Source organism: Triticum urartu, chromosome 2 (assembly GCF_003073215.2).
Source record: "Triticum urartu cultivar G1812 chromosome 2, Tu2.1, whole genome shotgun sequence".
Lineage (NCBI taxonomy): Eukaryota > Viridiplantae > Streptophyta > Magnoliopsida > Poales > Poaceae > Triticum > Triticum urartu.
Window position 1 is genome coordinate 409,981,428 of NC_053023.1, and position 16,805 is coordinate 409,998,232.

Here is a 16,805-nt window from a genome sequence, read left to right on the forward strand (position 1 = left end):
TTCACAATGCTCTTCGTGAAGCCTATCCCCCTAACTGCACTGTAGGGTATAACACCAGCTGCTTCAGAATGGATTATTGATAGTGGATGTACTAATCACATGACTGGCAAGCGAAGTCTTCTCATGGACTCAACCTTACGTCCATCTGACAAAAGTCACATCACATTTGCTGATACTGGTAAAAGCAAGGTATTGGGTCTAGGTAGAGTTGCAATCTCAAAGGATCATCACATGGATAAAGTGATGCTTGTTGAATCCCTTGGTTTCAACTTAATGTCCATCTCAATGCTTTGCGATTTGAACATGACTGTGATATTTGGAAAATATCGTTGCCTAGTTCTAATGGAATCTGACAAGTCTCTACTCTTTGAAGGGTATCGGAAAGATCATTTGTACATGGTAGATTTCTCAGCAGGACCACAGCTTGCTGTATGTCTTCTTGCAAAAGCTTCAGAATGTTGGCTCTGGCATCGGAGGCTAGGACATGCTGGCATGAGGAACTTGCACACTCTTTCAAAGAAGAAGCACGTCATAGGCATCGAGGGCGTCAAGTTCAAGAAGGATCACTTATGCGGTGCCTGCGAAGCTGGAAAGATGACGAGGGCCAAGCATCCCTCGAAGACAATCATGACAACAACTCAACCCTTCGAACTGCTACACATGGATCTCTTTGGCCCTACTCACTACTCAACCCTTACTACTACTGCTTGTCTCTGTGGCTTCGTCATTGTTGATGATTATTCAAGATATACATGGGTGCATATAATCCTCTACAAGACTGAAGTGCAGGATGTCTTCAGACGCTTCGCCAATCAAGCCATGAACAACTATGGCGTCAAGATCAAGCACATCCGAGGTGACAATGGCACTGAATTCAAGAACACTGGCCTCGACACCTATCTTGATACATTGGGCATCACTCATGAGTTCTCAGCTCCGTACACGCCGCAGCAGAATGGCATCGTGGAACGCAAGAACAGAACACTCATTGAGATGGCTCGGACAATGCTCGATGAATACCAGACTCCAAGGAAGTTCTGGCCTAAAGCTATTGATACTGCATGCCATGTCATCAACCGTGTTTATCTTCACAAGCTTATGAAGAAAACATCCTATGAACTCCTCACTGGTAAGAAGCCAAACATCAGTTACTTTAGAGTATTTGGTGCCAGGTGCTGGATCAAGGATCCACATCACACTTCAAAATTTGCACCGAAAGCATATGAAGGTTTTGTGCTTGGTTACGGAAAGGATTCGCACTCCTATAGAGTCTTTAACCTCTTTCACTATAAAGTGGTTGAAACTGTGGATGTGCGGTTCGATGAGACTAGCGGCTCGCAAAGAGAGCACCTGCCAAATGTGCTAGATGAAATTCCACCCAATGAATCCATAAAGCTTATGGGAACTGGAGAAATCATACCGTCTGAAGTACAGCCTGAAGAGGAACTTATCATCTCTGCACCTGATCAACCTGAAGACAATGCTCAGCCTGAAGACAATCCTTCAAACGATGACAATGATTAGCAAGAGAAAAATCTTCGTCCAGTTCATCCTCGTGTTGCAAATGAAGTATAGATTGAGAAGATAATCGATAGCATCAATGCACCTGGTTCACTCACTCATTCAAGGGCAACACAACTAGCAAATTTCTATGGGCACTTTGCATTCGTCTCAATATCTGAACCCAAGAAAGTTGATGAAGCCTTCATGGAACCTAAATGGATTCAAGCTATGCAAGAAGAGCTTCAACAGTTTGAGCTGAATAATGTATGGGAATAGGTCAAGCGTCCTGATCCTCGTAAACACAATATCATAGGAACTAAATGGATATATCGCAACAAGCAAGATGAGCAGCCTGAAGAGGAACTTATCATCTCTGCACCTGATCAACCTGAAGACAATGCTCAGCCTGAAGACAATCCTTCAAACGATGACAATGATTAGCAAGAGAAAAATCTTCGTCCAGTTCATCCTCGTGTTGCAAATGAAGTATAGATTGAGAAGATAATCGATAGCATCAATGCACCTGGTTCACTCACTCATTCAAGGGCAACACAACTAGCAAATTTCTATGGTCACTTTGCATTCGTCTCAATATCTGAACCCAAGAAAGTTGATGAAGCCTTCATGGAACCTAAATGGATTCAAGCTATGCAAGAAGAGCTTCAACAGTTTGAGCTGAATAATGTATGGGAACAGGTCAAGCGTCCTGATCCTCGTAAACACAATATCATAGGAACTAAATGGATATATCGCAACAAGCAAGATGAGCATGGTCAAGTTGTTAGAAACAAGGCTCGTCTAGTTGCTCAAGCGTACACTCAAGTTGAAGGAATTGACTTCGAAGAAACATTTGCCCCTATGGCTAGGCTTAAAGCTATACGCATACTGCTAGCCTATGCAAATCATCATAACATCCTTCTGTATCAAATGGATGTAAAGAGTGCTTTTCTCAATGGCAAGATTGAAGAAGAAGTGTATGTTGCACAACCGCCTGGCTTTGAAGATCCAAAACATCCTGACATGGTTTATAAGCTCAACAAGGCACTGTATGGCCTCAAACAAGCCCCTCGTGCTTGGTATGACACACTCAAAGACTTCCTGAAGAGCAAAGGCTTCAAACCTGGTTCCCTGGATCATACTCTCTTCACGAAGACATATGATGGTGAACTGTTTGTGTGTCAAATATATGTGGATGACATTATCTTCGGCTGCACAAATCAGAAATACAGTGATGAGTTTGGATACATGATGCAAGAGCAATATCAGATGTCCATGATGGGTGAGCTGAAGTTCTTCCTTGGTCTTCAAATACGGCAGCAACGCAACGGCTTCTTCATATCTCAAGAGAAATACCTCAAAGATTGCGTGAAGAAGTTTGGAATGCAAGACTGCAAGGGTTATACGATGCCAATGCCTACCAAGAGTCATCTGGGTTCTGACGCCAATGGTAAAGAGTTCGATCAAAAGGTATACCGCTCCATGATTGGTTCTTTGCTTTATTTATGTGCATCTAGGCCAGATATCATGCTTAGTGTTTGCAAGTGTGCCCGATTCCAAGCGGCACCAAAGGAATCACATCACTTAGCTGTGAAGCGAATTCTTCGATATTTCGCTTACACCCCAACACTAGGATTATGGTATCCCAAGGGCTCAGAGTTTGATCTAGTTGGATTCTCGGACGCTGATTATGCTGGTGACAAGGTGGATCACAAGTCTACGTCAGGCACATGTCACTTTCTGGGACGATCACTTGTGTGTTGGTCTTCAAAGAAGCGGAACTGTGTATCTCTCTCCACTGCTGAATCTGAATACATTGCTGCTAGATCTTGCTGCCTCAGCTTCTATGGATGAAGCAAACACTCATAGACTATGGCATTCATCTGAAGCAAGTGCCACTCTACTGCGACAATGAAAGCGCCATCAAGATCGCCAACAAACCAGTTCAGCACTCGAAGACAAAGCACATTCAGATCCGTCATCACTTTCTCAGAGATCATGTCATGAAGGAAGATATTGATATCATTCACATCAGCACTGAAGAGCAACTGGCAGATATCTTCACAAAGACCTTGGATGAGAAAAGGTTTTGCAAGTTGCGGTGTGAGCTAAATATCTTGGAATCCTCAAATGTACTGTGATCATGCACACATCCTAACACTTATGCGTGTTGATGACTTAGATGTGCAAACACACGAAGTAACGTATATCTTCAACTAATGAAGACTTACACTCTAAGTGTGAATACATTAACGTGGAATTTGACTTTGGAGCGCCACGATAATTGTGCGCCGTGTCTGGGTCTAATAGTTCCTATACGGTGGGTAACGCCACCACCAAACTTTTGTTTGGCATACTTTCTGATGGCCTTACATTTGCAAAGTCTTCACATTTTGTTTGTCTTCAATGTTAACATGGCTTCATGTGTATCTTCACTATATTGATTTGGTTTCTGTCCTCTACAGCATTCACTTATAACTATGTCTTCTAGTTGAATCTTTTGAACTAAGTGAATGTGACTGGACCCTAACCTTTCTATGCTCCTGTCTCAAATCTATCTATCCAAATCATATGCATTCTATTGAAACTGTCAAATGTCTTCTCTGTGTCTGTCGTGGTATTCTCACGGGAGGGGTGCAAGACAACATATGCCACAAGATGGCTTCGTGTGAGGGCAAGACTGCTGCTGATAGGCCCGGGAGCGGGTATGCGAATAGCACGCGGTAGTTTACCCAGGTTTGGGGCTCTCCGGAGAGATAACACCCCTACTCCTGCATGTCTGACTATATGTGGTATATCTGTAGTACAGAGTGCTCCTGGAGCTGTATCTAGATGAGTGCTATATGCTACTAGCCTCATGTATGTATCGGTGGCCGGGATGAGCAAGCATGCTCTAGTGGCCGAATGAGTGTGTGCTTATACGTGTGTGAGGATGGGTGGATGGCTAGCTATATATACTGGGAGCTAGCTTAGCATGTAAGCCATGTAGGCATGGTAGCTAGCTAGCTAGTGGCATGGTGGGGTGTCATCCTTGTCCCCTGGGTCACTTCATAAATAGTGCCCAGGGACAAGGGACACTGTACATGAAGGCTGGGGTGTCACGTGAACAGTGCCGGGTACGGTCGTCACGTCGGGGTCGCGTCCGACTGCAGTTGACTTTGGGCAGTCGGCCTGGTGGAGGAGTCGGCAGCCAGCAGTCGGCCTGGTGGAGGAGTCGGCAGCCAGCAGTCGGCCTGGCGGAGGAGTCGGCAGCCAGCAGTCGGCCTGGCGGAGGAGTCGGCAGCCAGCAGTCGGCCTGGCGGAGGAGTCGGCAGCCAGCAGTCGGCCTGGCGGAGGAGTCGACAGCCAGCAGTCGGCCTGGCGGAAGAGTCGGCAGCCAGCAGTCGGCCTGGTGGAGCAGTCAGCAGCCAGCAGTCAGCCATCGGCCAGGTAGTTGGGCTGAGGGGCTTTGCTAGCCCCGATATCTTGAATTCTTGTCTCGCCGTCTTCGGGGTATCCGTGTCCAATTACTCCGACAGTAGCCCCCAAGCCTCCGGGCAACTTGGCAAAGTTGGGCGGAGGTTTTTTGGCGAGTGTTCATGGAAATGATCATGAAAAAGACAAAGTTAGTCCACGCAGATATATCAAATGTTTGTTTTTAGCATTGCAAGTTTTATGCGGAGGGTGCCGACTCGGTTTCGTTCAAGCCCCCTTCAATCTTTCTCGTGTTCCCTCCGCCATTTGGCTTGTGCTCTCGCTCGCCGGACAGCCGCTCTGCGGTCTGTGGCTGAGAGTGGGCCGCAAAGTGGAGTGTACAGTACTCAGACTCTGGGAGTAGATTTAACCGAGCAGATACTTATAAAGGAAACAGTCGGGTCACCCGAAGCGTTTTTCTTCCCGGACGTTTTCGGGTGGGTGGCCTCCAGCATTCACTCTTGCTAGTCAGACAGCCGCTCTGCGATCTGTGACTAAGAGTGGGCCTTTGGTACCACGCACGGTACTAAGCCGTCTGCGGGAACTGACGTCTCAGGCCAAGCGGCCAGCCCCCGAGCCAACTCTGGTTGGCGCCGGGGCGAACAGTGATGCAACTGTAATCAAACGTGGAGACAGCGATGCTCGGGGTTATCCGTGATTGCGTGGTGCAAAAAATATGCGGGTGAGGAGCTCACATTCGTTTTCGTGTTGCCGAGGCAGAGTTTGCCGAAGACAGCCGGCGCTCCCACTGTGTGTAGTATTCGAGCCTTCGGGTGCTCGAAGGGGGTCCCGGCCGGTCAGGATCGACCGGCCAGGTGGCGATGCATCTTGCAGCGCCTATCTTCTTCTTTTTCTCTTCTGCCGGCTGCTCGGAGCCGGACAAAACTCTTCTCTTGTCTGCAATCTTCGCGGGGGCGCGTCAGCGCACCTGCTAGATGTAGCCCCCGAGATTCGGCTCGACTGCTAAGCAGTCGGGCCGGATCTTCCGGCAACTACTTCGTTTTCTTCTTCACGGGGGCGCGTCAGCGCACCCGCTGGGTGTAGCCCCCGAGATCTGGGCCGACTGCTGAGCAGTCGGGCCGGATCTCCCGGCAACTACTATGTCTTTTTTCTCGCGGGGGCGCGTCAGCGCACCCGCTGGGTGTAGCCCCCGAGATCTGGGACGACTGCTGAGCAGTCGGGCCGGATCTCCCGGCAACTACTATGTCTTCTTTCTCGCGGGGGCGCGTCAGCGCACCCGCTGGGTGTAGCCCCCGAGATCTGGGCCGACTATTGAGCAGTCGGGCCAGATCTCCCAGCAACTACTATGTCTTCTTCTTCATGGGGGCACGTCAACGCACCCGCTGGGTGTAGCCCCCGAGATCTGGGACGACTGCTGAGCAGTTGGGCCGGATCTCCCGGCAACTACTTTGTCTTCTTTCTCACGGGGGCGCGTTAGCGCACCCGCTGGGTGTAGCCCTGAGATCTGGGCCAACTGCTGAGCAGTCGGGCCGGATCTCCCGCAACTAATATGTCTTCTTCTTCGCGGGGGCGCGTCAGCGCACTCGCTGGCTGTAGCCCCCGAGATCTGGGCCAACTGCTGAGCAGTCGGGCCGGATATCCCGGCAACTACTATGTCTTCTTTCTCGCGGGGGCGCGTCAGGGCACCCGCTGGGTGTAGCCCCCGAGATCTGGGCCGACTGTTGAGCAGCCGGGCCGGATCTCCCGGCAACTACTATGTCTTCTTCTTCGCGGGGGCGCGTCAGCGCACCCGCTGGGTGTGTTGTCGGAGCAGGAGGCAGTCCAGCCAGCTTGGCACAGCCGGCAGCGCGGGTCACGATTGACCGTCCGAGTGGCAAAGCAGGCGGACGGGTCATCCGGATGATTTTTTTTCTCTTTATCCCAGCCGACTTCTTCTTCTTCTTTTTTTACAAAGCCAGGTAGCGGGCGTGAGGACCCGGCCTGTCTGGATGGCAGGAGCCGTCCGTCCGGGAAACAGGCGCGACCCGGCCATCCGGGTGGCGGGACCCGGCCACTTTCTTTCTCTTCTTTCTGTCCGACTCCATGTGGGCAGCCGGACCCTTTTTCAGCCGTGGGCAATCGGCCCTTTGACTTTTCTACCCGGCCCTGTTTCTTCTCTTTCTTTCGTTCTTTTCGCCCGAGTCTCTGAACGGCTGGGCAGCCATGGTGCGGGGCACGAGCGGCGACCCGGGGTCGGCCAAGGGTGGGCGCAGCCACACCCGGGCAGGCGCAGGGCGGCGCCGCAGATCTAGGCGAGCCGGGCGGGGGAGTGGCCGGGCGGCGGCCGAGCCAGGTTGGCGCGCGGGAGCCGGCAGATGCGGGCAGGCGGAAGGCGGCCAGCACGGGAGCCGACCGAGCACGCGGAGGCCGGCTAGAGCGACGAGCCGGCCAGGGCGCGCAGGCAAGAGGCGACTGGGCGCGCGCGCGAAGACGACGGCGAGCAGTAGTGGCGTACGAGGCGGGCGGCGCAGACGGCCAAAAGGCAACAGCTGGCCGCACAGCAGCAGCCGGCACCGGGGCGCGGGAGCCGGCGTAGGCGGAGCCAGACCGAGCCGGCGGTGCCAGGCCAGCGCGGGGAGGCGGCCTGACGACGCAGGCGGTCGTGCGCGGCCGAGCAGGCGCGGGGAGGCCGCCCGGTGGAGCAGGCGGAGCCGGTCCGGGGAGGCGGCGCGGGGCCTATGCGGGCAAGGCGAGGCATAGGGCCGGCGCGCGCGGGACGCATCGAGCCGGTTGCATGTGCAGGAGGAGCAAGCGGAGCTAGGTCGCTTCTCGATGCAAGACGGAGAGGCGTAGACGGGCGCAGCCCGCTGGCTGGATTCGCCCGGGCGCCAGGTTGGCATAGCAGGTCAGGCGGCAGGCGAGGCGCAGCCGGCCAGAAAGCCAACCAGAGCAGCCAACCAAGCCGCGGCCGGACAAAGCTGAACTGGCCGGGGGAGCTTAGGCGGAGTAGCATGCGGCTGCGCGGGCGGAGGGGCGCGCGGGGGCTGGGGTCGAGCCAGAGTCTGGATAGCGTACGAGTAGTATCCGTGTTGCATCTGGGAGGTATATAGGTAGTGTATGTGGCTATGGTTTGACCATGGTTTGACTCGCATCTAGCTAGCTAGCATAGATGGTATATGGAGGAGCGACGCGCGTTTCGGCCGGAGCAAAGCACAGCGCGGAGGGGAGCGGACGCGAACGGCGCGTGAACGTACGCTGCCGACCGAAGCGAGGCTCTGCGCGCGGCGCGCGCGTGGACGGACAGCCGGTGTCGCAATGGTGGTGATGACAAAGATGGCGAAGCCGACGGCGAGGACGCACCGTCCTGCACAGCCGCTCCGGGGGCGGGTCAAAGTCGAGCCCCCGAGCACTACCAGAGAGACGGCGCGACGCCGCGGCGGTGATGGCGAAGATGGCGAAGCCGACGGCGAGGACGCGCCGTCCCGCACAGCCGCTCCGGGGGCTGGTCGAAGTAGAGCCCCGAGCGCTACCGGAGAGACGGCGCGACGCCGCGGCGGTGATGGCGAAGATGGTCCCGTCCGGACTACGAAACTAGCAGCAGTGCGGTAGCATAGTACCGCCCCACGGTGGGCGCCAAATGTCGTGGTATTCTCACGGGAGGGGTGCAAGATGACATATGCCACAAGATGGCTTCGTGTGAGGGTAAGACTGCTGCTGATAGGCCTGGGAGCGGGTATGCGAATAGCACGCGGTAGTTTACCCAGGTTTGGGGCTCTCCGGAGAGATAACACCCCTACTCTTGCATGTCTGAGTATATGTGGTATATCTGTAGTACACAGTGCTCCTGGAGCTGTATCTAGATGATTGCTATATGCTACTAGCCTCATGTATGTATCGGTCGCCGGGATGAGCAAGCATGCTCTAATGGCCGAATGAGTGTGTGCTTATACGTGTGTGAGGATGGGTGGATGGCTAGCTACATATAGTGGGAGCTAGCTTAGCATGTAAGCCATGTAGGCATGGTAGCTAGCTAGCTAGTGGCATGGTGGGGTGTCATCCTTGTCCCCTGGGTCACTTCATAAATAGTGCCCAGGGACAAGGGACACTGTACATGATGGCTGGGGTGTCACGTTAACAGTGTCGGGTATGGTCGTCACGTCGGGGTCGCGTCCGGCTGCAGTTGACTTGGGGCAGTCGGCCTGGTGGAGGAGTCGGCAGCCAGCAGTCGGCCTGGTGGAGGAGTCGGCAGCCAGCAGTCGTCCTGGTGGAGGAGTCGACAGCCACCAATCGGCCTGGGGGAGGAGTCGGCAGCCAGCAGTCGGCCTGGCGGAGGAGTCGGCAGCCAGCAGTCGGCCTGGCGGAGGAGTCGGCAGCCAGCAGTCGGCCTGGCGGAGGAGTCGGCAACTAGCAGTCGGCCTGGTGGAGCAGTCAGCAGCCAGTAGTCAGCCATCGGCCAGGTAGTTGGGCTGAGGGGCATTGCTAGCCCTGATATCTTGAATTCTTGTCTCACTGTCTTCGGGGTATCCGTGTCCAATTACTCCGACAGTGTCCTTGTCAGCAGAAGATACAGACGCAAACATTAATCTGTTTTCAATGCTCAATCCTTTTTACCTGAAACCCGGAGAAGCGGGAACGACCAGCCGACAATCCAGGCGTACGTGGGAACATGGAACAACCTCCGCTGTGTTGCATGATCGCCACGTGTCCTTCAGATGTGAACCGCCAGGGGCACCTGCGTAATAACGCTATGTCGTCCCTGTCCCTATAAATACACGCCTCACCCCAGTCATTATCTCTTCTTCCACTTCTCTCTCTCGCACAAACCCTAGCGCCACTGCTAGCCCTCGATGACGTCGGCGACTAAGCGCTTAGCTGCCGCAACCTCACCGACGCCGTCCTCACGCCGGCCGCGGACATCGTCTTCTCCGCCGTCGCTATAGGTGTCCTCCGTCGTCAAGTTAGGGCACGGAAGATCGAGCTGCTCGGCCTCTTCTCACACTTCGTCTAGAAGTTCCTTGTGTGGTAAATAAAAACTCTTTTTACAGTCCTTTTGATCGATAGATTCATCCTTTTCAACCTCAAGAGGTTTCTGTTGCTACAAAGTTGGATCCATCCTGTTTTGCATCTCATAGCATGCCTAGTATGTTCAATTATGCTTCACAAAGTAGTTAGATTCCTCACTTGTACTTATTCATGTATTCGTACAAATCTGGAACCAACTCTCTACATATGAGTGAATGTCTTCGCACTATCAGGTCAATGTCTTCTAAAATGATTTATCTTCAAAACCTTCTAAGAATGCATATGACCTCTTCCCCTTCCCTCACATCTCTAATGCTGTCACAGGTACATGTCCGTGGGAGAATCCCTTGGTTCTCATAGTCTGCATTCATTTGCAGAGTTCTTACAGCATCATATAAATTCTCCTGAAGCCATTTCCTGTCTGACCAGTAGACAGAAGACTTTAACAGTGTTGAAGCCTTTCAGTCTAAACTTCATGGCTAAAGAGAAATCAGCAAGGAAGGGAGGCAGACAGCGCCGTGGGGGTACATCAATGGACCTGCCCGAAGATCTCTATGAACGATACAAAACTGACCCCGAAGAAAGCTATGGTCAACGCAAGACATGAATCCAATGGATTCAAAGATACTGGGCCGAGCAATGGTTCAAGTATAGATTCGTCACCAAGGAGTATGCTGAAAAGAATGCTCTCTCGCGACCTTGGGGAGATATTCTGTATAAAAATCTTCAACCCAAGACCAGAACTGAAGCCATTGCTTAAGGATTTTACCCTTGCATGGTCCGAGGGCCACAAGCTACTGATGCCGACCCATCGTCATTGCTATAGTATCGAGATGACAATCTGTTCAAGTGCAACTATCAGGCTGCAAAGAACTCGGCCAAGGAAAACAAGAAGTCTTTGGGATTAGACTTCAACCCAGGCCCCTCTACACCACATGCTGACGACACATGCAAAGCTGACCCCAATCTTGTTGGGCCCTTCTACAACTTAGAAGGTCTCATCACTCACATTCAGGTTCATGGGGCACCCGTGGACCACTCTGCAGATGACGCTGATTCTGACGAAGCACCTGCACCACCGAAGCCTGTGAAGCAAAAGAAACCAAAGGCTTCAAAGCCCTCCTCTACACCAAAGGTCTCACAAGCGAAGCCTCTGGCCACTGCACCTCCTGAAGCTAGTGTGCAGTCTGAAGATCTCTCTCGCATCTCCAAGTCTGACAAGTTGAAAAAGCCCATGCAACCAACTGGTCAAGCATTGACTCCTGCTACTGTTTTGAGAAACGAGAATGACGCCATTGATCTGTCTAGCGACGACGATCTTGGCGATGATGCTCTTGAGCAATTGATAAAGAGCAAGCAAGAGACAGAAATCTTAAATGATCTTCCCCTCTTTGATGTGGAGATTCTGTACAAGTTTATTGATGAGTGGTTTGACAGCCTAGACCTCGGTTTTGATGATCTTTAGCTCCCGATTGGCCTCAGCGTCTCCTTCCACGGAGCCATTGCTCCTGAGCTGGCTCTTGCCCAGAAGATTGTTGAGCTGAAGCACAAGATTGACTATGAAAAGGCTCAGTTCAAGAAGCACATCGCCAAGCTCAATGTTGAAGACATTCAAAACTTCAAGGTCATGATGCATGAGCTCAAGGAGGCATTCCAAAAGAAACAAGAAAAAGCAAAAGGTTCTCGTGAGCACATGAAGAATCTTGCTACCAAATGTGTTCAAGGCTACAATGAAGCTGAAAAGCGCAACGCTTTGGGGCGACCAGGTATCGACCACAGAATGGCTGCCAAGAAGAAGAAGACGCCAGCTGTGGCCGAACTAGAAGCATCAAGGCAGGAAGAACCTCGCATTGTCTTCCCGGCCAGTATGACAGGCTTGAAGCCTAAGGTCCCCATAGTGGCTTCGGAGTTCAAGAAAACGAGAGCAGCTGAAGCCGAAGCTAGAAAGCGCAAGACCAAAGCCACCACTGATGATGCTCCACCAACCAAGAAAATAAAAACAAAGAAGAGAGACCGGGCTGCTTTCATAGAGCCCCTTGTTGTCGAGCGAATTTCTGTTGCTCGTCCTTCCTCTGCACATCAAGAACGTCATTTGGTAGTTCATGAGCCTGCTTCCACAGAGGCTCCTGAAGCTGAAGAGAATCCAGCTGTTGACCCCACCGCAGCTGAAGACATTGGTCATCAAGACAATGTTGAAGATGATTAAGTCCTTCCTCAGATCGAGCTCAATTTGGTATCATCGCCTGTCCTCACGAATAGCAAACTCATCATCATTAATCGTCCATTAACGCCAATTGGTTAGGATGACTCGTGGGCTGATCAGCCTCAAAAATCCCCTCGTGATGAAGAATCAACAGTTACTCCCCCAACCCAGGTCACCACTCCGGTGATTGACAATGAACACTTTGAGGCCCAACCAACTCCATCTCCACAGGCGTCGCCAGCGTTTCGCAGGCTTCACAAAGGACCAAGGCCACAGGTCACATTGTCAAGTGTTCGAGAAGGAGAAGAGCGCCAATCCATTTCACGCGAAGTCTTTCCTGAAGCCTCTCCTACTGCGAACATCCCTGAATCTGAAGCCAAAACGGCTGAAGATATTCCGGCTCCATCAGCCGATGATCAAGAAGAAGAACCAAGAGATGAAGGAAGAGCTGCTACACCCCCGTCCAACCCTGAAGTTGTTCTCGAGGAGAACGTGTCTGACCCTCCAGCTCCTGAAGTGGAGGTTACCAATACTGAGGTTGCCACCAACACTGAAGCCCATGACGTTGTCATGACTGAAGCTAATATGGCGCCTGAAGCTAATGTGGTGCCAGATGTCACTGCACCTGATGCAAATCTGCAGCTTGAAGCCAATGCCTCTGCTCCTGTACCACCTCCCAGGCCACACACCATCGAGCAAGCATATGATCGTGGTCAGCTTGTTACAGTCCGCTGGCCAATTTTGGTTCCTCTGCCTACTCCCGTACCTCAATTTTCTTATCATGTGGAGCACAGGCCTTAGGTCGAGAAGCCAAAGCCAAGGCTACCACGGTTCCCAGGTATTGCAATGTACCAAGATCATTCAATCTGAATGGATTCAAGGCACACAACACATTCTTTGACAGTGACAAGAATCCCTACACAAGGCCAAGAATCTCCTCAGATTGATTCTGGAGTTATCAGCAGTGAAACTACTATTCTTGCGTCTTGTACAATCAGGGGCGCATCTTCCCACATATGCAACCATTGCTGGACTGCCGTGCCTTGAAGAAGCCCTTGACTGCTTCCGTGATGCGGGTCTGCTCAACTTTGTGACTGCCAAGGAACACTGGAATGAAGAACTTCTGCTTCAATTCTATGCTACCCTCCACATTCGTGGGTACAACAGGGATCCGAAGACTTGGATCCTTGAGTGGATGACGGGCGATGTCCATCATGAAGCTAAAGCCCAAGACATCATTGAGCTTATAGCCCTGCCCACTCCTGGCGAATATTATGAACCAGGTTGTCAACAACACCAGAATGCTTTGGAGAGCATTTTCCAAAAGCCTGAGCCTAACATGAGACAAATGCTGAGCATGATGAAGCCTTTGCCACGCGACACTGAATACCGAACGGAATTCTTTGTCGAAGACCTAGAGTATCTGCCCCATACCATTTACCATATCATCAGGAAAACTCTATGGCCTGTCAAAGGACATTCATCTGTAGCGAAGCTTCAAGGAGCAATGAAAACTTTGGTTTTCTATATCTTCAATGGCATCAGCTTCAATGCTCAAGACTTCTTCATCACTTGAGTTTGACATTGCTCACTGCTGAAGAGTTTGACATTGCTTGAGCATTGAAGCTGATGCCATCCAAGAAACCTGGTGTGTTGCCAGCCAAGAAACTTTGGTCCTGGAAGAGTTTGACATTGCTCACTGCTGAAGCAGATCTTCAAGACGATGGCTTCACAGAAAGATTCAAGTTTGACTCCACTCCTCCAAGGAATGCTCACTTGAGTCGGACTCCCTCACTTGAAGACTCTAACTATTCTTCCTCAGCTGCAACGGTGAATGCCAGAGTCATAGATGATCAAGATGATGCCACTTCACCACCACCACCGTCAGCGCGTGTCGACACTGCACCAAGTTCTTCTGCACCACCAAACCTCAACAACGACCCTGCTGCTTCACCTCCTCCTCATGGGAACGAGTAGAAGCTCTATGTCTTCAAACCTTTTTGGTCATTACTGACAAAAGGGGGAGAAGCATATGAGTTGATAGTCTTCAAGCGGGTCCATATGGATGGTTGCTTTACTTTTGCTACATTTGCCAAGTGCTTACAACTCTCGTTTTTGATACATTCGGTTTGTTTTGAGTTGTAACACTTAAACTTGATGGTCGTCTACTACCTTTTCGACACTATGTGATGCGATGATAAATTCCGCACGTGCGACGATAAATTCCGCACGAAGTCATTTTGCAGACGTCCATTCTTCATTATGCATGTCATTATCTTCGATATATCCTTTCATGCATGATGAATTGTCTTCTTAAGTAGAAGAGGAGCTCCACAAGTACAACCTGCCATGTGCATTTGCATTCAAAAGCAAAATACTTATATGCACATCTTCAGGGGGAGCCTTTCTGCTACTTACGAAGACAATACCTAAATCCTTTACAATTTCACATGCTTTTATCCCCGTTGAAAACTTCAACCAGTTTGTCATCTATCACCAAAAAGGGGGAGATTGTAAGTGCATCTAGTGCCACCCCTAGTTGGTTTTGGAGTATTGACGACAAACCTGGTTGAGGGACTAATGTGTTTGTAAGAATTGCAGGACAACACAGGTAGAAGTCCCTCATTGATTCGGTTTTCCTACCGGAGATGACCCCTAAAAATGTATGAAGACATTGAAGACAAAGGTGGTATGTGAAGACATTCACATTGAAAACTATGACAAGAGAAGACATCGCGTGAAGACTATGGAGCAGGAAGACTTAGTTGTTTCGTTGTTTCCTTTTCTTCTTGGTTGAGTCATAGGAACCGCCGTACTGTTAAGTGGGGTCCAAGTGAACCAGTAAAAATGACTGAAGTGATGCTTAACCAGAATCCTATGTCTTCGAGCGAAGATAATGAGAGCAAATCTTATCCAGAGTTGGATAAGTCAGCCTTGCTTGTAGCCCAAGTAAAGTTGTCGTGTGTGTTTGAAATTTGACCGTTGGAACACATGTCAGTTCCTTAGTAACCCAGGGTCATTTCAGACAAATCAGGTCGGGTTGCCTAGTGGCTATAAATAGCCCACCCCTACACCATAAATTGGTTGGCTGCTCAGAGTTAGTGCACGACTTTTGTCGTTTGAGAGCAACACACCTCGAAGTCTTTGAGAGAGAAATCCTTGCGAGGACAAAGCCCTGAACACCCAGAGCCAAAGAGTGTTAGGCATCACTGATGTCTTCCTGTCTGTGTGATCTGAAGACTTATTACACTTGAGGACTGTGAATCCTCCAGCCGGTTAGGCGTCACGTTCTGAGCATCCAGGAGTCATTGTGGATCGCCGGTGAACAAAGTATGTGAAGGTTTGGAAGTCTACCTTGAAGACTTACCAGAGTGATTGGGCGAGGACTGGGTGTCCTTAGCTCAAGGGGAATAACGTGAAGACGCGGTCTTCTGAGTTAAATCTCAGCCTCCCTAACCAGACGTACAGTTGACACAGCAACTGGAACTAGTCCAACAAATCATTGTCTTCAACGAGCTACTAGTTCTATCCTTCCCATCTCTTTATTTGCAGTTGGTCCTTGTGAAGTCATTGCCTGTTTGCATTATCCTTTTGTCTTCACTGAGTGACTGCTTGTTCTGATTGGCTTCATACTATCTTCCATCTTGATCCATACTACCTAGCTGCTATTTGTCTTTGTGCTTTCACTTCTTTGAATACTTGACTATGGCTTGCCTAGTGTAGTCTACCTTCCGCTGCATGGTAATAGGTTTATTTCTATCGTTTGTCTTCGAAACTTCCATGTTTTGAAGACTTTCATAAAAATCGCCTATTCACCCCCCTCTAGTCGATCACTAGCACTTTCACAGTGGATGTTCCTCCATCATGTGTGGTTCATTCTCATGGTTCCAGCTGTTGGTGAAACCACTTACGTTTGCAAGAGGAACTGTAGACTTCACAAACAAATTTGTCTGTCTGTCTATACTGAATGTTAGCCAAGAGAATCATCCATGTTAGTAGGAAGAACAGATGTTTTTTCTAGTCTTTGCTTTTGGAGCTACATATTTATATATGATCTGTGAATCATTGAGATGCATTAACATGTTGATCTTATGTATGGGAATCGTACTAGTTGGTTTTGAATTTCGGCTACTAATGTGAACATATTACAGTGCCAGGCATGTGAGTCTCGTGTGAACATTTTGAACGGATCGGCTCTTACTGCTGTGCACATCATGATCCTTATTTCTGTGTTCTCAGTGTTTACAAGTTACTAACAGTTCCTTATTTCTGTTCGCTCAGTGTTTACAAGTTACTAATCAATCACTAGCTAGCCTACTAGTGCGCTCCTGGCAGTTTTTGTTCTGACGCAAGATCCGAAGTGGTAGTTTTTTGAATAAAAATGCCTACCTTTGAAGAAACTGACAAGCTGGTTTGAAGAAAATGCCATGTGAATCTGAAGAAACTGCCAGCAAAAATGTTTGCAAATGCCTTATCTCCAAGCGAACATTCATCAGCTAATGCGATCGTACACGTACACCGTCTGACCTACTCGATCCTACACGTACACTATCCGACCTACTCAATCCTACACGGATAAATAGCGGATCACGCACGTACTACCTCCTTTCCGGTTTGTAGGGCTCAATTCAAAAAACGACCTACTCGATCCTACACGAATAAATAGCAGATCATGCACGTACTACCT